This window comes from Macaca fascicularis, chromosome 14 (assembly GCF_037993035.2).
Source record: "Macaca fascicularis isolate 582-1 chromosome 14, T2T-MFA8v1.1".
Taxonomy (NCBI): domain Eukaryota; kingdom Metazoa; phylum Chordata; class Mammalia; order Primates; family Cercopithecidae; genus Macaca; species Macaca fascicularis.
This window is the reverse complement of record NC_088388.1, coordinates 133,230,929-133,252,933: the sequence shown is the minus strand read 5'-3', so window position 1 is coordinate 133,252,933 and position 22,005 is coordinate 133,230,929. Positions and strand designations below refer to the sequence as shown.

The 22,005-nt window shown below is 48.7% G+C and overlaps 1 long non-coding RNA gene across 2 annotated transcripts in view; it reads right to left on the bottom strand.

Annotated features, from left to right (window-relative positions):
* LOC123568663 (uncharacterized) overlaps nucleotides 1-20,385 on the bottom strand; it is a 71,392-nt gene extending 51,007 nt beyond the window's left edge. The window contains exons 1-3 of one of the 2 annotated variants that reach the window (XR_012422824.1): nucleotides 20,167-20,385; nucleotides 16,929-19,615; nucleotides 14,189-14,280 (exon numbers count right to left, since the gene is read on the bottom strand). This is a non-coding gene — a long non-coding RNA (uncharacterized lncRNA). Of the gene's footprint in view, nucleotides 1-14,188; nucleotides 14,281-16,928; nucleotides 19,616-20,166 lie in introns of those variants that run through there. The other variant, XR_006692064.3, reaches the window with a different exon arrangement.
* Nucleotides 20,386-22,005: the final 1,620 nt, after the last annotated feature.

Genomic DNA, 22,005 nt, shown 5'->3' with positions numbered 1-22,005 from the left:
ATGTGCTGAAAAGGCACCGACTTCCCGTTCATGTCTCCCCCAGCCCAGGCGAGCAGCCGGGGACGTCCCCCGAGCCTCCCAGAGGCAGAGCGGCCCGTTGGGAAGGTGAGTGTGTCGGTGGGAACCGCCTGCTTTGCGGAGGCATCTCTGGCGGCAAAGGCCTGTGTGAGGGAAGATCACAGCTGGTCCCCGGCCTCCAACAGCAAGAACAGGACAGGAGGAGCCCCTCGGTGCTCCCCGCAGCGCCCAGCCCGGGGAGAGCGACTTCCTCTAACCAGCGGCGGCTCCTGACTCCGACACGTCCTGGACGTCGGCTCTGAACAGTAATAATTGGAATCTGCTCTTTTCTGGAGCCATGAAACTGCCAGAATAAAGTAATCAGAGTGGTCCCATGACGTGCTGGGGCAAACTAAAGATTTCTCTTCAAAACAGCGGTCAGTTTCCTGCTGAATGCTCCATAAAAAGTGCGGTACGTTGGACTGTGACGGCCGTGAGTTTGCTCCTTACGGGGTGTCTGTGGGTGATACACTGAAATTTAACATTGACCGTTTGTTTGGGCGGAGGAGTCTCTCCAATGTCCAGAGTCTGGATAATCCACATTAAAGCTAATTTCACTGTGGCTAACTTTTATTAAGTGTTACTAAAAATAATAATCACATTGCATTTATTAAATATTTATTAAATTTTATAGAAATTTATTAAATTGTATTGATCACCACTAAAAGATACACATATATTTAATGTATATTAATATACGGCTGCTCATCTTCCTCCTGAGAAATCTAAAGTTGGTGGCCTCAATTATGATTTTTGTTTTGTTTGTGGTGGTTGTGTTGTTATTACTGATATCACTCATTATCACCTTCTGAAACATGCGGTCCTGGGCAAATGGGAAAGGCCCAATGCCAGGTCACCGAGGGCTTGCCACTGTGAAGGAAGAAAAGAATAAATAGCGGGAAGGGCCACTCTGCTCTCCCACGCCACACGCAGCGTGGCTGACACAGCAGCCACTACAGGACTTGGCCGGAAGCAGCATCGTCTCTGCACTAAACCAGAGATGTATCTTGTACCCCATTGCTCAGAAAACCACCAGGATTTCAGGGTTTCTGTGCCAGGAACTAGGGACAGCGATCAAATGCATATTTCTTATTGTATCATGATATCACACACCCTCTCAGAAATATGGGAATATTCTACGGTGAAACAGAAAAGGAAGTTTATAAAAGTTGATGCGAGGGAGAGGGCCAGTTTCCATGGGACCGGAGAAAGTTTTCAGGCCCAGACACAGGAGATGTGAAGGGAGGGATAAATAAGGCCAATGTGCGGGCCCTGACAGCCCTTCCGCCAGGGACTCTCTCGCAATGTGAAATTCACTTGTGTTTGGGGTAAGAAACTAAGAACACACGACTGTATTCGGTCCCTTAGACGCCCCTGTGAGCTCCTGCACAAAACGTTTCAGTTATTTCTGGAGGAGACGCCCATCTCCTGAGAGCCTGTTCTCACACTTCTATAAAGAAATACCTGACACTGGGTAATTTTAAAGAAAAGAGGTTGAATTGGCTCACAGCTTCACAGTCTGGACAGGAAGCATGGCTGGGGAGGGCTCATGGCTGGGGAGGGCTCATGGCTGGGGAGGGCTCATGGCTGGGGAGGCCTCATGGCTGGGGGGTGCTCATGGCTGGGGGGTGCTCATGGCTGGGGAGGCCTCATGGCTGGGGAGGCCTCATGGCTGGGGAGGGCTCATGGCTGGGGAGGCCTCGTGGCTGGGGAGGGCTCGTGGCTGGGGAGGCCTCATGGCTGGGGAGGGCTCATGGCTGGGGAGGGCTCATGGCTGGGGAGGCCTCATGGCTGGGGGGTGCTCATGGCTGGGGGGTGCTCATGGCTGGGGGGTGCTCATGGCTGGGGGGTGCTCATGGCTGGGGAGGCCTCATGGCTGGGGAGGCCTCATGGCTGGGGAGGGCTCATGGCTGGGGAGGCCTCGTGGCTGGGGAGGGCTCGTGGCTGGGGAGGGCTCGTGGCTGGGGAGGGCTCGTGGCTGGGGAGGGCTCATGGCTGGGGAGGGCTCGTGGCTGGGGAGGGCTCATGGCTGGGGAGGGCTCATGGCTGGGGAGGGCTCGTGGCTGGGGAGGGCTCGTGGCTGGGGAGGGCTCGTGGCTGGGGAGGGCTCATGGCTGGGGAGGCCTCGTGGCTGGGGAGGGCTCGTGGCTGGGGAGGGCTCATGGCTGGGGAGGGCTCGTGGCTGGGGAGGGCTCGTGGCTGGGGAGACCTCAGCGACCACCAGCAGTGAGGAAAGGGACGCTGTAGCGAATCATCTTAACGTGACCTGATACCTGACGTCCTGGTACCTGTGCTAAAAAACAATCCCAATCTTATGAGGGTCTTCTTCTCTCCGATGTTCTAATTCCTTATGATTATATGAGGGTCGTCTTCTCTCCGATGTTCTAATTCCTTATGATTATATGTATAAAGCTAATAAAAACATATTTACTCCCGGAAGAAGACATTGCAGATGAATCCCATGGCTGAGACGTCTTTGCCTCCCTGTCTCTGAATAGTGCTACTCAATTTAGACACCATGAAAGCCACCAACTCGGCCGCCCACTCTGGGCTTTTATAGCTGCATGAATTATTTCTCTTTGTGCTTAATTCAAAACTTGGCCTGACGATTCTCTACAGTGATTCCCAGATAAGCAACTCAGACACCTCTTCCAGCACAAGCGTCACCACCCCTCCCAGACTCCCCTGTTTGCCTCTGTCCTTCCCTTCACTGGGAATCCTGCTCCGAGCTGCTCTCTCCTTCCCGGGGTTCCCTGACTGTCCTGGTGTCGATGCCGGAGCAGCCTTCCTGGGGCAGATCTCTGGTATGACCACATCCTATTCATACATTTGTATACTTGCCCATCACCTCTACAATAAATCCCGTCAATCAAACACTACATGGTGTAATCCAGGTCAATCTGCAGTGTAGGGTGGGGCCGAGGGTGCAGGCGCTGGCACGAGACTGCGCAGGCTTGAATCCCAGATCTACCAAACCTGCAGCTCACCAGCCATGCGTCCCTGTGCGTGACACGGTCCACACCTTAGTTTCTCCATCTGTTTAGGGAAACGATTATGAGTTCTGAGGATTAAGTGGGGTGAGTAGTGCCTAGTCCATAATACGCACAAAATGAACACTCTAATATTATTACTTTCCCAGAGCAACTTTCCACCCCTACATTTGCCCCTAATTCTGGCCTGTCCTCCACAGGCTTCTCCCGTAGCCAGCCTGCTACTGGTTCGACCCTTGCTGTTTCCTCCACCAAAACGCCTTCAAACCACATCAAACTCAGAGGAGAAAAATTAGTTTCCTTAAGAGGAGCAGAAGCATGTGTACAATTATTCACCAGGCCAGGCCTAAGGTCTGTGTCATATGCGGCATCTCCTGTCTCCCATCTCAGGTATTAAACTGTAACCACGTCTGCAGAGTCCGTTTGTCACAAGGCAACGTATTCATAGATTCTAGGGATTCGGGACAGGGAATGTCCTTTAGGAAGCATTGTGCTGCTGACCACACTCCCATAAAAACATAGGCAATATGAACAGTTTATGTAGTTAGTGCTTATTATATATTAGATAGTCTTTTAAATGTCTTTTGTATACAATTTAATTAATTCTCTCAGTAGCTCTAATGAAGTGAGTACTATTGCTACAATCCTTCTCATTATTTAGGACGCTAAGGCACAGGTGGGTTAAGTAATCTGCCCGGAGAACCAGAATGAATTAGTAAAGTCAGGATTGGAGCTGGGTGCTCTGGCTCCAGAGTCATGTTCTTAACCCCCATGTTAAATTCGCTGTTAAATAATTAATATTAGGTGAGTTGAGACTTCACAGCAAAATTACTTTTAGGGGATTTGAAATTCATAGGAGTTTCTTACCATCTTTGGATAACCCCCACCCAGTGTTCACATGCATATTTATAACTTCCAAATGCATAGAAACACACGTGTCCCAGTTTATTCCAGGTTCCTGAGTGACGTGTGCGTTACGTCTGGGAGTCTTACTGATTTCTGTAATTGAGGATTTCTCATTAATGTGATTTATTGAGGATTTATTGTTCCTACTGTCAACCAAGAGCCATGCATTACGTATTTTATGTGCTATTGATTGGAAGGGCCTGAAGCCCAAAGATCAAAGACTTCCTTTATCCCTTTAACACAGAACAATTACGATAAATGGTCTATGCCCCAAAGGTTTTCCTGTGACCTTGGTGCTGACGTTGTCGTCTGGGCTGTGTAGGATCCATTGCGGTGGGATCTGTACGAGGGTTCATGTCAGCCTTTACGTGTTTCACAGACAGCGTGAAAAATGTGTAGCTTGATCCTTACACTAACGAGGAGCCATTGAATAATGTTGACTGATGTGGTCAGCGTCATCACAGTTAAGTATCACACAGGTCACTTTTGGTGCAGGTGGGGATGGTGGACACCAGGCCACACAGAGGAGGCCATTTCAGCAGCTCAGGCAGAAAACGGTTGTAGCTTGGACTAAAATCACGGTTGAGGCTTACAGAAATGGGCATGTTTAATACATATTCAGTCAGTAAATGACTTGGTAAGGGACTGAATGTGCGGCTAAAGGAGAAGAGGTCGAGGGGGACTGCCGTGCCTCACGTCTTGCCATTGGGTGTGCGGCGTTATGGGCCCAGAAGAGGATGAGCAGGTTGGGGAGCGGTCAGCGAGGGGTCACTGATCTAGCTTTTGACATGACCAGTTTGATGTGCTTTGGAAACATCCAAGGAGAGAAATCACAGGGGCACTTGAATATATAGGTCTGGAGCTCAGAAGACAAGTAGGTGCTGAAGATACACGTATGTCATTCACACTCACTCTAATCGCATATGATGACTTGAATGATTCTCCATAGAAGAGTTTGGACAAACGAGGAAAAGAGGGGCTAGAACACAGCCTTGGAGAACCTCTGTTGTGCAGGTTTAAATAGAAGAAACGAGCTTGCAAAGTCAGAGTGGCTGTGTCTTCAGTTGGTGAATTACTTAATGTTCCTGTTCCTCTGATTCACCCAACGTCAGTACCCACAGGGACTGAGCCTCAGTGATTACAAAGCGTAGACAGAAAAGGGATGATAAACCAGGAAATCCTAGTTGGGGTGGCCTGACGTTAAAAGGCAACTCTTCTCATTGGATTCGCTTCCAAAAATCACTGCATTGTCGTAATCAATATGTTTTGCTTTGCCTATCCAAGAAAATACGTATCTTCTCCCCCAAGCTACTGGAAGGCCCTTGAAAACCCTTGCTTAAAAAAAAAACTTTATTATTATTTTTTAACTTGAGACGTAAGAGAGCTGGTGTCAGTCCCTCACTGGTGAGGACGTTCGCGCTGTGTGCCAGTCTCAGTACACACGTGGCCCGTGTGGGGTTCAGCCACGTGGAAGTTCTCTGGGAGACCGAAGTTCTCTGCAGGAAACACAAATGGAAGGCGGGAATATTCCCGGTGGCCTGCAGCGTCCTCCAGAAAGTCGTTTATGAGACATAGCTGCACCCAGCCCTGATTATAATTTGCTTTCTTAAGACAATAAATGACAGTTTTGGCAAAGGTATTATCTCATTTTGGGTTCAGGTGCTCAACCTGCAACTAGGTCCTCATGCTCGGAGGCTGAGAGAGCGGCCGTGTCTGCCCATGCTTGGGACGTGTTGGGGAGGGATGTGCACGGCGCGGCTGGGCTCGGGTGCCCTCTGGAAGCAAAGTCGTCGGCACCAAGGGCGGGTGGCAGGGATTCAGCTCAGGGAGGGGCGGATGTGTGGTTAGCTCATGAATGATGTGTTACAGTTTGGTAATTGCCCTCTGGGATCTGGAGGTGCTATTATCTCCTGCGAGGTAATGAAGCTGTGGGATGACACCAATTTTCTTAATCTGCTGAATTCTACTGATTCAATTTTAGTCACTCAAGTGGAGGGGGAGGGGGAGAACGAGCTCTCCTGCCATTGCGGAAGAGGCTTATGCATGGCCAAGGGCTTCTCCTTGACTGCGGAGATCCCTGAGGACCCACCTCCTGCATTCCGAGACGAAGAGTACGAGCAAACGTGGGCGGGGTGGGGCGGAGGAGCGCACAGATGTAGCGTGACCCAGGACAGTATTTCGTAGTGAAAGACGTGTTTCCTCCTGGTTATCAAATTGACTGAAATACGGTTTATATGACTGGCTGTTCAGGTCATCAGGTTCTTTACTCATAGCAATGGTTGAAAGTTTCCGTGTATTAGCACAGATTACATTCCAGAAGGTTGTTGGTAGACACTAGCCCTACGTTGTTCTCATTCTCCACAACGAGTTTGCAGTGTGTGCACCATCTACAACACTTTATAGGAGAAGACTCAGAGAGACTGGGCAATTTAATAAAATTGATCCCATTGGTAAAAGACACAGCTTGGGCTCAAACATGGGTGTTCTATTTACAAACCGAGGGATAACAGACCTGTAGTTATAACCAAGACTGTTATTTTATGGGGACGAATGACTTGGTGGGATGCAGCAGAGGCCATCTCCTTCCTGGTAGCTCCACCCTTCCCCTTCTCTTCTCCCGGAGCCATGCACTCCTGTCCTTCCCAGCCCAGGGGCATGGGGTCAAGCCAGAGCAGTGGGCTGGGCCTGATGACCTCCGCAGTCCCCGCCTTCAACCTGAGATCCCCTGTTCACTTGGGGGCTGGTTCCCATCCGCCTGCATTACCAGGCTGCTGTTCCCCCTCAGAAGCCCGGAGACCGTGAGAGCAAGCTCCAGGAGAAGCGTGCCTCCTGAAGGAGATGAGCTCACGCCTCCTCAGTGTCCATGGGCCGTGCTGCCTGCACACTGGTGCCTAGTGCTCAGTCTCAGTTTCTCTGTGGATCAAGACTTGCTGCTGTGCTCACCTGTTCAGGACACTTCACCTCACCTCATTTTCCCTCCAGACTCCTTCCTAGAGCCCTTCTCCTTCCTCAGGACCTGGCTCTGGGAGCAATGCCAGGGGCACCCAGCACCTCCCTTCAAGGCTGAGCACTTAGCCCTAAAGGTGGGCTAAGAGTGGTACTACAGGGAGCCCCTGTGGAGCAAATGGCAGCCTTGCCATTAAGGTGTACTTTTCTTTTTTTTTAGATGGAGTCTTGCTCTGTCATCAGGCTGGAGTGCAGTGGTGCGATGTCAGCTCACTGCAACCTCTGCCTCCTGGGTTCAAGCTGTTCTCCTGCCTCAGCCTGCCAAGTAGCTGGGACTATAGACGCAGGCCACTATGCCCAGCTAATTTTTTTGTATTTTAGTAGAGACGGGGTTTCACCGTGTTGCCCCGGCTGGTCGTGAACTCCTGAACTCAGGCAATCCCCCTGCCTCGGCCTCCCAAAGTGCTGGGATTACAGGCGTGAGCCCCTGCTCCCGACCGTTCAGGTGCACTTCTGAGCCAGCATGCAGGGGCTTAGAGCCTGCCAGCCCACAAGGAGGGCATGCCCACCTCAACAGGTGCTCCTGGGCCATCAAAGGATGTAGCCTCAGTTCACCCGCAGGAAGAGGCTGCGTCCGGTCTCTGGATGGTCTCTGTGCCAGAGGCTGTCAGAGTTGGAGAAGGAGCCTCTCTCTGGGTCCACTACTGACATAACAGCCTGGCCACCCCGAGGAAGCCTGGGGATGGGTGGGAGGAGCTCCGCCGTCTTCACCTGGTCGTCTACCTCCGCTGTGGAGCTTCTCAGACGAGCAAAATGTGGGCAGCATGGAAGGGGCATCATCCAGCCCCCACATCCCCTCCTTCCCCTGCCAGGAGCACACTTGTGTGCTGGCTGCTTTCCCACCATCCACTCACATGAGGGGCTCTTCCTTCTGTTTTATATGCATTCCTTTCACATTTCAGGTTCTGCCGTCAGTTCTTTTTATCTCATCTTTTGGGCAGAGCTTTCCCCTTGCATTCTCCCTGACTTTCCCTCATGTCCTCCACACAGTACACTTTCTGGTCCTTTCTTGCCCTCCCTTTTCCCTTTTAGTTCCCTTTTTTTTTTTTTGCTCTCCCTCTTGTCTGCCCCGTTCTCATCCCTGTCTTTCCCTTGCTTTCCTTATCGCCTCCTATTCTGTCTGGTCCACCTCCTGCTCCGTCTCTCCGCCTGCTCCCTGCTCCCTCCCGAGCACCCACACGTGCTGCTCACTGCCAGTCAGAACCCATCCTGAATACCAGCTTCCCCAAAACTCTTAGAAACAAAATCAGACAGACATGAGAGTCAGAGATTTACTCATACTCCAGACGTGAGCTGTGCTTTTCCCCTGAACTGTTCCCCCCTCACCCAGCCCACTCGGTGCTTGGGGAGTGCTGATTTCCTGCCACAAAATAAAACCAGCACCTTTGGAGCCCCCGATCACATGCTCCCCGGGGAGAAACGTGGCCCTGGTAGGAGGTGCTGGGGCAACCCTCATGAAGTAAGTGAGGTCACTGCCGGGACACCACAAACAGGGAGGACACGTGTGCTCTGCAGGGACTCCCACTGCGGGCTGACAAGCTTATTGAATGTTTATTTGGACCCACCCCAGGATCACCTCCCTAAGCTCGGCAGTGAGCATCTGCTCCGGCTCCCGTAGGAAGTTCAGCCTTTCCCCACCGGCTTACTTTGCTGCATAGACCCCCAAGGACTGGGTGAAGCTTGAAGGCTATTTTTATGTCAACATCTAGAATCACAGATATTTTGGTACTTAAATCTCAGCAAGTAGGAAAGAAGATTCGGGGTGAACAAGGTTACCAGAAAGGCTCTGACATTGGCTCGGCTCCAGCCGCCTTCCCTGGGGCGCTGCCTGCACCTGGAATCCGCAGCTCTTTGTTTTCAAAGCTCTCTTGTTCCTAGTCCAGGATAGATTTGCTATTTCCTGAGACACTCTGGAACTTGTCAGAGTCCAGCTCTGTTCTCCGTTAGAAATGAAGTTTCTTCAATAGATAACTGCTTCATTCCAAAGGCATATTTTTGGGTCGTAAATGTCATTACTAGATCTCGGATTAATATAGGAGATGAGATAATGTCTTCTAGAAATAAAAGGCCTTCCATTCTGTTCCCACAGAAAACAAAGCAATTCTCTGTGTGGACATAGTGGGCTTGGATAGCCCAGCCCCATCATCCTGCATGGCCTTGGCCCGAGGAGACAAGGAAGAGGAGAAACCTCACCGTCCAGGCACACAGAGGCCCAGACTGGACATGGCCTTGCCCATCCAGATGTGCAGGTCTCGGCAGGCGTCTTCCCCTCCACCGCAGTAGGAGGAGACCTGAGCAGGTGCAGGTCCACATCCACCATTGTTGCCTGGAGTTGGCTGTGCTGGGGCACAGATCAGGCGGCTGTATTAGGAGAGCGCACCGAGGAAGAGCAGAATGCAAAGCACATTCAAAAGTGGAAGCCGAAGAACGTTCCTGGGTTCCGTAACTAGGCTTCCCTGAGGCCCAGGAGAACAGGAAGGGCCGAAGACAGGGATTCGAAACACAGCTTTTCCAGCTGAAATGAAGACGAATCACTTGAAGAACTTGATTTTGGCCTGAATTCAACCACGTATTATTTCCTGAAAAAAATTTAGCTTTTATATATCCATCTGCTACCTAGGTTGTAAGAATATTTAAGGCAAGATTTCATCAGGAAACGTCACCCGAGAATAAGTTTCAGTGATTCACTGCACAGCAAAGAACGATAGTTAATAATAATTATCATATATTTCACAGTTGCTAAAAGAGTACATTTTAAACGTTCCCACTACAAAAAAATTTTATTTGTGTGAGGTGATGGATATGTCAGCTGGCTTGATTCAAACATTCCACAATGTATGTGCATGCCAAAAAATCCCATTGTACCTCCAAAATATATACAATCATTATTTGTCAGTTAATTAAAAAAAAAAAAAAACTCACCAGAACTTTGCCCATAGCCATGGCCTAAAAATGTTCCTTGATTTTTACACTATAAAATATCAGAAGCACAATTCTATTCCTCTCTCCACCATGGCCCGGACCCCAGCAGCTGTCTGGAGAGGAAGGAGCGGCCCCTCGACAGCTTCTCCAGAGGCAGGAGCCAGTCCTCCGGCCCCGGCAGCTCCCTCTGTCCTGGCTGCTCTCGGACGCCTCTGCCACATCCCGGGTGAGGACCGCCAGCTGTGCTGAGGTGTCTCGGATGGAACCACAAAATCACAGCCGGCAGCCGGAGGGATGCACGTCCCGTGGACACACTAACTGGCAGCACCAGGTCTTTCCCTGGTTTACGCCGTAAGCGGCTGGGCCTGGCCTGGTTCAGTGGGGGACACGAACCCACCTTCTGTGGCGAAGGAGAGACAGCCACAGGCCTCTGTACCCCTGGGCTGGGCAAGGCCACGTTCGATCCGGGTGGTGGGCCTTCTCGCTACCCTAAGGCACAGTAATAACTGAAAGGCTGTGGAAGCAAGTGCACATTCTTTTTTGGGTTGTTTTGTTTTTTTTGAGACGGAGTCTTGCTCTGTCGCCAGGCTGGAGCGCTGTGGCGCGGTCTCGGTTCACTGCAAGCTCCACCTCCCTGGTTCAAGGGATTCTCCTGCCTCCGCCTCCCGAGTAGCTGGGATTACAGGCGCACAACCACGCCCGGCTAGTTTTTGTATTTTTAATAGAGATGGGGTTTCACTATGTTGGCCAGGATGGTCTCAATATCCTGACCTCATGATCCGCCCGCCTCGGCCTCCCAAAGTGCTGGGATCACAGGCGTGAGCCACCGCGCCCGGCCAAAAGTGTACGTTCCTATCAACATCGAGCAAAAAAGGAGTTTTGCATTTTGCATTTTTTTTACTCTCAGAGGAAGAGTCCACAGTTGCTGGAAATGTCTCTTCCCACGGTGCCCTCTGCCCTGGTGTTTGAACCTCCTGGCCATTTCTGTGGACGAGATGCTGACAGCTCCTAAACCACCCTCCACGTTCAGAAATATCTTCTATCTGGCTGGGGCTCAGCCAGAGCCAGAAAAACAGGCTGAGGAGAACAGGCTCCAGGGCTGAGAATCCAGGCTGTTGTATTAAAGCTTGCTGGAGAAAAAAGAAATGTATTCCTCAGTGGACTTACGAATGGAGATCGAGTGGTTCGGCTTCAGTTGACCTAAACGGGTTGTTCTCTTGGGGACTGTCAACCAGGAATCTAGGGAGTTGCTGGACAGATTTGGCCAATCCATTCGGTCCCCAAGCTCCGCGGCCCCCGTTACCAGCACGAGTGTCTGATGGTTCCGACCCCGTGCCCTGCTCCCCAGGCTTGGGCAGAGACTTCACAGGAGCAACGTACCTTTTCCCCATGTCTTCCCTTGCTCCCTCATTCACTCCTGCCTCCATTCATCCGTCTAAACATCTACCAGCAGCCAGGCTTTCGCAAGGCCCTGAGGCAATTAAACATAGTTCTGACCTCCCTAACTGTAGAAAGGACTTAAAACACCTAACTCATATTTAAGGTTGTGTGATAACTAAATGAGATAATAGATGTAAAGCACTTATACCTGGCTGATAAGTAATACAAAATAACAACAACCATCGTGACTAAGGTGCGGCGCTTAATCTCAGAGAGCTCCCGGCTTCTGGGGTCTCTGACAACAAGGAACAAGTACGTGGCAACAGCCAAGGTCCCGGGCATGCTAGTGGAACAAACCCTGTTTCTTAAACTCCAGCCTCTGCCCGTGCCTGTTCCAGGTGCTTAGAGGCTATATTTGCAGCGGTGTGAGTTCACATGGGATCCGAGCCCCTATTTTACATCCTTCTCATGTGCAGAACAAGCTGCTTTTCCGAAGCCCGATAACACATTTCCATGGAAACCACTTCATCCACTGGGACTCATCTCACGGATGCCGCTGCAGTGAGATTTTGTTGATGATATTCTTTGAAAAGATGACCAGTGGGTGTGCACGGACACTTAGTGTGTTTGTTTTCAGGTACACACACACACACACGCCACTCACACAATCCTTTTTAACGGCTTTCTTCTGTAGAGTTTTAGTAGATTGATTGTTACTTAGGGAACTGTGACATCACCGACACCATGTACATCGGCAAAGCTGTCATTGCAGCAAAGGCTTGGTTTGCATTCAAGCAGGTTAAAAGAAAGAGAAAAGGGTGGATCCAGTGGTGAGTTAAAAATAGAGATGGGCTGGCCGGGTGCGGTAGCCCACGCCTGTAATCCCAGCACTTTGGGAGGCTGAGGCAGGCGGATCACGAGGTCGGGAGATCGAGACCATCCTGGCTAATACGGTGAAACCCCGTCTCTACTAAAAAATACAAAAAACTAGCCGGGCGAGGTGGCGGCGCCTGTAGTCCCAGCTACTCGGGAGGCTGAGGCAGGAGAACGGCGTAAACCCGGGAGGCGGAGCTTGCAGTGAGCTGAGATCCGGCCACTGCACTCCAGCCTGGGCGACAGAGCGAGACTCCGTCTCAAAAAAAAAAAAAATGTAATAAAAATCATGTGAGTGTGGACTCTCTCTCTCTCTCTCTCAAAATACCTTAATATTTTCATACCACAGTAACTGAAGCTGTGGAAAGTGAAACCATGGATGCAGGCAGACCCTGTATCTCAAAATCGCAATTGTTTCCAGTATTTATATTCACTCTCAACAGTTTGCAAGTCGATTATGATTCAACTCGTCTGGGCTGAGCTAGCCTGGACTCCAGGCTAACCTTACGGTCCGTTCTGCCCCCAGGCCGAAGGGGCAGTGGCAGCATCGTTGTGCTTCTCGGGGGACCAGCAGAGCACACTGGCTAAACCGAGCCAGGCAAGCAGATTGAAGGCTCTCGCCCACAAGAGGCCTGCTGCCACTCCACGGCTCAAACCCAGCATCAGCCGGGTGCAGACATGTGCTGTGCCTGCTCCAGAGGCAGAGATCACAAGGTCACGTAACAAAGGGCGGATGTATCGTCCTAATACAAGACGTGAGCCGAGCAAAGCAAGCATCTCAGCCATCCAGCGCTGTCAGGAGCGTCTGCTGCTGGTGGACGTGTAAATTAATAGGGTCACTTTAGGGAACAATCGGCATTAATTACCCAGTAATGACAAAGATGTTTAGCCCATAACCAGCCCGCTGCAGTCTGAAGTATGCGGCTTCCAGAAACTCTCACATTTACAGTAACATTGTATAATACAAAAGTGCAGATATATTCGACATTTCAAGTAGTTCTCTGAAAAACACCTCAGGGCAAACATTTACATTCCCAGTTTGTAGACAACAGAATTGCACATCTGGGGTCCCCTGCGAAGGAGAACCTCGTGAGGGCCACAGTCTGCTTCCAGCGTGAGGCGGAAAGCTCTGTGATTCTCATGCCAGGGGGGTGCGTCTCCCCAGAACTCAGGGCCCAGGGCAAAGACATGAGTGACAGAAACACTGGAAGCAGGGGGTGCTGTCCTCATCCTTCTCTACACAGCTGTTCACACTAAACCGGGCAGTATCTCAGAGCAGACGGCCCGGACGGATGAGTCTGTAAACCCTGCAATGTTGCCAACAAACGCTGGGCAAAGGCTCACACACTGCACGCCGGCAGAGGCCTTTGAGAAGTGTGGGGAGGGAGGGGCGAGGCACGGTAGGATAGGGAATATTCTGGAAGGTTGAGCGGGTTGGGTTTGGTGCGGACCGTGCTGTGGTCCATCTTCTCTAGGCGTTTCTGTGGCCCTCCCGACAATGCCGCTCACTCCCTGAACTTCAGTCAGCACCTTCCTCTGTTAAGAGAAGCAGTTACTCCTGATTGGAAAATGTGAGGCTTTCCTGAGACAAGACTGGCCAGGGTCACCCATTCTTCAAGGCTGAGTGCAGGAAGCAGGTTCTGACTTCTTGGGGATTACGTCCTTCTTTGAATTCCTATATCGTTTTTCTGTAAATCATTTATTTTAATGTAAACTGTGGTCTGCTTTGGATTATTGAAAGGCCTGGTGAGCGTATCTAATTTCAGTCTCTGGGCTACGAGCTCCCAGGTTTGGCAGGTAGCCTATGCTACTCTCACTCAGCAGCCCTCTCCCCCCACGCGTGTACTCTCAGCGCAGTGATCACGTTGAGGGGTGTTTGGAAAGTACACGCTGACTTACGTTACGGTGTGTGACCGACTGACCATTGTGATCTTGGAGAGGAGGGAACAGAAGGCGTCTTCCTGAGGAAAGTAGGTTAACCCCGTGCGACACACCTCAGCAAAGATACTCCAGCCACCCTGCTTCCCCGTTTGAAGTAAAAGGCATCCAGAACAAAACCTACAATGGAAACTTTATTAAAGGTGAAAGACGAAACGATTTTCCTCGAAGATCAGAAGTGAGGCTCTCATTCCTATTCAGCATCACACTGGGGCAAGAATACAAGGAAAGGAAATTAAGGGCATACAAATTGGAAAGGATGTCTTTGTTTTCAGATATCATAATAGTCAATGTAGAAGCTCCAATGAAATCTACCAAAACAAAAGAAAAACTACAAGTATTAAAAGGTTATAGAATACCGTGTGTTATAGACTGAATGTCTGTGTCCTCTAAAATTCATATGCTGACATCCTAACCCACAATGTGATGTGACAGGTGGTGAGGCCTTTGGGAGGTAACCAGGTCACGTGGATGGAACCCCCATAAATGCGGTTGGAGTCCCTAAAAAAGGGGCCACAGAGGGCTCTTCTGAGGATACAACAGGAAGGCGCTCAAAGGTTCTATTCCTCATTTTAAAGGCCGCCAGGCTCACACTTCAAACCAATATTTGAGCTAGACCTGGGATTCAGGACTCTGAATTTTATCAGACAGACATTCCTAAAATGCAACTAAATTCTCCTCAGGTAAAAAGAAAGAAGAATTTTGAGACTAGCATGGATTTGTGGTCAAATAATATGTGCTCGCCGACTGTATTACCCAGGCGCTAGTCATGCACGATAAGAAACTTGGAATACGATCTGTCACTGATGGACATTTGGGTTGATTCCAAGTCTTTGCTATTGTGAATAGCGCTGCAATAAACATACGTGTGCATGTGTCTTTATAGCAGCATAATTTATAATCCTTTGGGTATATACCCAGTAATGGGATGGCTGGGTCATATGGTACATCTAGTTCTAGATCCTTGAGGAATCGCCATACTGTTTTCCATAATGGTTGAACTAGTTTACAATCCCACCAACAGTGTAAAAGTGTTCCTATTTCTCCACATCCTCTCCAGCACCTGTTGTTTCCTGACTTTTTAATGATTGCCATTCTAACTGGTGTGAGATGGTATCTCATTGTGGTTTTGATTTGCATTTCTCTGATGGCCAGTGGCACATATACACCATGGAATACTATGCAGCCATAAAAAAGGATGAGTTTGTGTCTTTTGTAGGGACTTGGATGCAGCTGGAAACCATCATTCTTAGCAAACTATCACAAGAACAGAAAACCAAACACCGCATGTTCTCACTCATAGGTGGGAACTGAACAATGAGATCACTCGGACTCAGGAAGGGGAACATCACACACCGGGGCCTATCATGGGGAGGGGGGAGGGGGGTAGGGATTGCATTGGGAGTTATACCTGATGTAAATGACGAGTTGATGGGTGCAGCACACCAACATGGCACAAGTATACATATGTAACAAACCTGCACGTTATGCACATGTACCCTACAACTTAAAGTATAATAATAATAAATAAATTAAAAAATAAATAAATAAATAAATAAATAAACAAACAAACAAAAAAGAAACTTGGAATACGAGGAAGGCACATTTCCCTGGGCACACAAATGAGGAGGAGATGACCTCGATCTTAGTCTAGAGATGGGTTGGATATGTTTTACTTGTAATGTAGGAGAGGCAGAAGACATAAAAATGTGTTTGTGGAAATTATGGGCTGGGGAAAATGGGTGTTGAGCAATGCTTATGCTTCAATGCTCCTTTTTCAGAGATGTACAGAGATTCCATGGCTTGTCTTAGAGGTAAAGGTAAGAACTGAAATGGCAGCTGGGCGCAGTGGCTCACGCCTGTAATCCCAGCACTGTGGGAGGCCGAGGCGGGTGGATCAGGAGGTCAGGAGATGGAGACCATCCTGCCTAACACGGTGAAACCCCGTCTCTACTAAAAATGCAAAAAATTAGCCAGGCGAGGTGGCGGGCACCTGTAGTCCCAGCTACTAGGGAGACTGAGGCAGGAGAATGGCATGAACCCAGGAGGTGGAGCTTGCAGTGAACTGAGATCGCGCCACTGCACTCCAGCCTGGGCAACAGAGCGAGACTCCATCAAAAAAAAAAAAAAAAAAGAACTCAAATGACTTACAAGGTATCAGGACATCAGAGATGCTGAGCAATGATTTATTGCCAGAAGCATCAAGGAGAGGTGGAACCAAGAACTGGCGTGCTCACCCTCCAGCAGCGGCTCCGGAACGGCCTTCTGCAGGTGACCACCGCCTGCCGTGACTAATGCCTCCTTGTTCTATGGAGGAGGCTGCAGGGAGCGAAGCCATGATGCCTGTGAAGGCAACTGTAGCCGGCCTCTCTGAGTGCCCACGTGTTATTGCCACTTACAACCCAGAGGCACAGAATGAATTAAAGGGAACCGATTTCTGAGAAACATAAGCCAGGACATAGACAAGTGGGGAAGTTCTTCAGAGGTTCAGAGGGGCAGCATTTACTACTTTTTTGTTTGTTTAGTAACTGAACCAAGATTAGAATAATTAATAGGAGAAAAATATACCAGTACTTTTCAGTTTTACAATCACAAAGAGCTTCTGTTAAACTCCTGATTGCATGTGACCTACTTAGAAGGACTGATAAAGGCCAGCTTCTCAAGTAGAGATTGCAATGTCCCACCCACAATCTCGTGCCGTCAGGGCACCCCAGACCTCCAGTAAGATGATGTGGAAGTGGGCACAAGAATGCCAGCATTAGATTATTTATAGAATCTTAATATCAATGCCATGGAGATAGAAGCATAAACAATACTTCCCGGTTTGGAGAGAGTGGGGCTTGTGAAAGGCAATACCTGGTAACCAAGGTGTCTCTATGAAGTCAGCAGGTCCGCTTAATATTTTAACAACGTTTCTTCCATCTTCTGTCTCCATTGCTGGGCGAAGTTCAGTGCTCAGTCCTCAACATGTTGGTGAGTTTCCAAAGACTATGTTCCCATGATTTCTTCTCTCTCGCATCTCCTCTTCCTGCAGAATTTTTCCTCCCCCAAGATGGTCTTTCATTCAAATGTCTTTTCTTCTGTCTGTCCTCTGACATCCTAACCATGGACAACACCCTTTCCCTGCATTCTCCAAAATACCAATGCACAAGTCAATTATGTGCGGAGACCTTTACTGAGGATTTGAGAGTCTCAGAGGAGAGTCACTACACAGCTGAAGTTTCGAATAGATGATCTTAACTAATTAATAGTGCAGTGTGTTGGACATCCCTGCTCTTAACAATCCCCTAGTCAAATTGGCCAAGAATTTCATGCTAGCTATCTCACTTCAGACTCCAGCCTCCTCTCACAGCCTTGAACCTTCTCAAATGCTTCATTTTAAGCAACGACTGAACACAAGTGAATTACATTGCCAACTTAAAACCTAGAAACATAACAAAAGAGTAATTCACACACAAACTAAAGGAAAGGGGATACAGAAAACAGAGTCAAAATTAACATGAAAACAGAAGAAATATAGGCCTAATTAATAAACCAATAAACCACTGGTCACTAATAAAGAAAAACGGTAGAATCACAAATATAATCATAATAACAAGTGTCCAGGGGTAAATAATTATTGACAAAGGAAAAACGTTTTCATTGGCTATTTGCACACATCTGTAAACATAAGCGGTGAAACTATGTGAAATGGATAATTTCCTAGGGAAAAGCAGGTTCCCAAAACTGATGCCAGTAGAAACAGAAAATTTAAACAGACCAATTCTAATAACAGAAATGGAAAAAATTATCAAGATTCTACCATTCCACACACACAAAAATGGTACCAGGTTCAAATAGTTTCTCTTTTTTTCTTCCTTTTAAAATGGGGTCTCGCTCTGTCACCCAGGCTAGAGCGCAGTGGTGCGATCTTGGCTCACTGCAACCTCCACCTCCGGGGTGCAAGCGATTCTCCTGCTTCAGCCTCCTGACTAGCTGGGATTGCAGGAACCCATCACCATGTCCAGCTCTTTTTGTATAGTAGAGATGGGGTTTCACCATGTTCACCAGGTTAGTCTCGAACTCTTGACCTCAGGCAGTCTGCCTGCCTCGGCCTCCCAAAGTGCTGGGATTATAGGCATGAGCCACTGCACCCAGCCCCAGACAGTTTCACAGGTGAATTCCAACAAACACCCAAAGATTAAATAATTCAAATGATACATAAATTGCTGCAAGCCAACGAACATACATAAAATATTCAAATTAGCTTTATAAACTATAAAATGGATATAACCTGATAAACATAGCACAGTGAAACTAAATTACAGACTAATACCACTTACAAATATTGATGCAAAAATTCTAAATACAATGTCGGTGAACAGAGTCCCAAAACAACACTTGTTTCAAAATCTAAACTAAAAGATACTTAAGAACACATTCCGTAAAAGAATATTATTTATTATTTTTAAAACATATTAGTGTTTATATTTCTAGATAACGTTCACAATGATATGTCTAAAGATGGTATTATTTAAAGATAGATTTTAATATAACAAATCTAACGCGTTTCCTCTCCATTCCCTGTAGGTGTTTAGCTTAGTGTTTAATCAAATGTTCTCTGGGCTCCTCATTCATTCCTACCTTGCACTAGCTCTGTGACCTTAGAAATGTTGCTTAACCTCTGGATGACCCAGTTTTCTCGTGTGCGGATGTGGAGATAACAGCAGGACGTATGTCCCAGGGTTGTCCTAAAGAACCAGTGAATTAAGGCCACATATACACCATGGAATACAATGCAGCAATAAAAATGTACAAGATCATCTTCTCTGCAGGAACACAGATGGAGCTGGAGGTCATCATGCTTAGCAAACTAACACAGGAGCAGAAATCCAAATACCGCATGTTCTCACTTACAAGTGGGAGCTAAATAATAAGAACACATGGAGCCCTCAAGGGGAACATCACACACGGGGTCGGGAGAACGGAAGAAGGGAGAGGATTAGGAAAAGTAATTAATGGGTACTAGGCTTAGTACCACAAAATAAACTGCAAACAAACCCTCATGACATACGTTTACCTGTATAACAAACCCACACGTGTACCCCGGAACTTCAAATAAAAGTTAAAAATATAAACAAACAGAAAGGACACAGAAGAGAACTTGCCAGGCAGTTAGAGCGCAGCGTTTGCTATTGTTCTACCAGTCACCACTTTGTTTAGTCCAAACCTTCAAGCCCAGGCCAGGGCTACAATGCTCCCCTGTCCAGCTCCCCTTCCCCCGCCTTTTAAAAGAACTGTCATCAAGTCTATCAAGGTACAAAATCCCTCACGTAGCATCTGTTCCATGGCCCCAGAGCACCTTGGCGGGAAGCACCTCAAAGCCGCTGGCTGTGGGGTCTGCCCTGAAGCGATGGTTGCTTTTGTGGCTGTGACTGCCTCCTCGCAGGTGATCACCCCAAGTTTTATTTCTTACAAGTTCTTCTCACTTTCCTCCCACATGGAGAGAAAGAAAAGAAATATCCATGCAGGACACACTTATACTGATCATTGAAACTTCATCACTAAAGAAGAAAGAATAAATGTCCTTGAAAAGAGGGTATTTAAGTGCAGTGACCCTTTTTCCCAGCAAGGGCTGAAGAATTTACATGTCTCTGTCTCAATAATCCCCATTTTTAAAAAAATCCAAGCTTTAATTTAAACAGTCCATTTTAAACAGTAATATTTGACAAGGTATCCTCATGTAAATTTAAGTTTGTTTCAAGACTTAGCTCTAGGAATACAAATACCTTATTTTCAAAACCAAATGAGGCAGGAGGAGTCCCACCTTGCATCTTTCCATCATTTTGAAGCTGGCTCTCTGGCCCGTCCCTCCCCAGGCCTTGGAAGAGGCCCGACTTCCCTTCACGCCCCCTGTCTTAGAAATCCTCTAGCCCTGGAGTAAATCAGAGCCTTTCCCATCATGCTCCCTGGCGTGCTGCTTTAAACCCTGAGAGGAAGACCTGGTCCTTCCCCAGCATCGCTCTGTCCCGGGGAGAAGAATATTACTGAGATATGTGTGTGTTTGCTGCCGAGCTAAGACAGAAAACATGGACACCCCGAGGCATCTGCTTACCCATCTGTGGCTCCTGCGGCGTCTTCTCTTTCCTGCTGGCCTCTCAGTCACCAGGAGTCCCGGGGACAGCACCTGCTTGGCTCCTTCTTGCTGCTCTCTCCACTCAGGGCTCCCAAACTGAAGGACCCGATTCTCCCCTGAGACACCCATCCACAGAGCTCACAGCCTCACAGAAGGAGAATCAGCGACCAGCTTTCCCTCTGCCTCCGTCTGTTCTCTGCTGCTGTAACAGAACACCCGGAACTGGGTAATTCGTGATGAACAGAAACGTGTTTTGCACAGTTCTGGAGTCTGGGAAGTTTAACATCAAGGTGCTGGCATCCGGTGAGGGCCTTCTGTGTGCGTCCTCCTGTTGTGGAAGGTGAGAGGGTGAGACAAGAACCCAGTCCTGAAAGCCCTTTGTAAAAGCACTAAACCTACCCACGAGGGCAGAAGCTTTATGGCCTAATCACCTCGTCACAGCCCCAGCTCTTAGTGCTGTTACGACTGGAGTGACGATCACACACACCAGCGTGAGTTTTGGAGGGACAAGCATTCCAGCCCCGGCGCACCCGTCGGCTGACGCTGCTGCTAAGAGGAAACGACGCTTCATGGACGGGCTCCTGCCTTTTGTGTTAGTCGGGGTTCTCCAGAGGATAAAACGAAGGATCTAGATATGAATCTGGAACTAGAAATAGATCGTTGCCAAATACACGAGAAGAGACTGATCAGGGGATGGGCTCGCATGACTGTGGAGACTGAGACGCCCCAGCAGAGGCCGTCTGCGCGCTGGGGACCCGGGGAAGCTGGCGTGGAACGCGCCAAGCAAATCGGAAGGCCCCAGAACCAGCAAGGCCGATGGCGTGACTCTGTCTGAGGCTAAACCTGAGAAACTGGGGCTGTGGCGCGAGCCCTGGAGTCCCAAGACCAGAGAACCTGGAGTTCCGATCCCCAAGGGCAGGAGAAAGAGAACCAAAGAGAATCCACCTGTCCCCTGCCTTCGCTCTTCTCGAGACCTCAGCGCTTGGACAGCGCCCACCCACTGGGTGAGGAAACAGGTATTGGCTGCTAGGGGCTGACTGTGAACTATATGATGGAAACATAAAAACACAGTTTTTTCAGTGAAAGCACCTGATTTTCTCCATGAGCTGGTTGGCGTTTTGTCTTAGCATATTCTGTGCAGCATCTTGAAAAGACGTTTGTCTTTCTGGATCAAAGAAAGAGGCAGAGAGATGTGCTTGTTTCTCGAAAATAAACCTGAGTTCCTGCCCGCTTCTCTCTGCTGAACGGCTGCACTCTCTGCATTTGTGCTAAATTTACTCAAAAGACAAAAACAAGACGCTTTATCCCAAGGTGATTGGATTTTTATCACTTTAGACCCATGGTGGGAGGAAAAGCATCTTCTCGACGCTGAAAATTAATGTCAGCTTCAAAGAACGCTGGACGTTCTAGTCTTCACGTGTAACTGGTAACCGTGGACTGTGGTCAAAGGCTGCTCCTGGCAGCGGAGGACTTGGCCATGAACCGGGATGGCTGCAACTGTGCACGAGCCCTACAGAAATGGTCACGCAGAGCGGAAGCTTTACGGACAGGACGCTTCCCTGGATACAGAGTGCTCCTTGGTGTCCAGATCTCCTCGACACACATCTGAGTCTGTGGTGCCCTCATGTTCGTGACCTAACACTCTCATCTGTTTGTTTCCAGGGACGTGCCAGAGACATGCCGTAAAAAACAGTTATGTTTGTTCACGGTTGGGGTCTATGTGAACACACATGGCCAAAATATTTTGGATGATTTTGAGAACTACACCCAATGTTATTCTAATATACAACAAAATCACTTCTAAAGAGGAAAAATGAC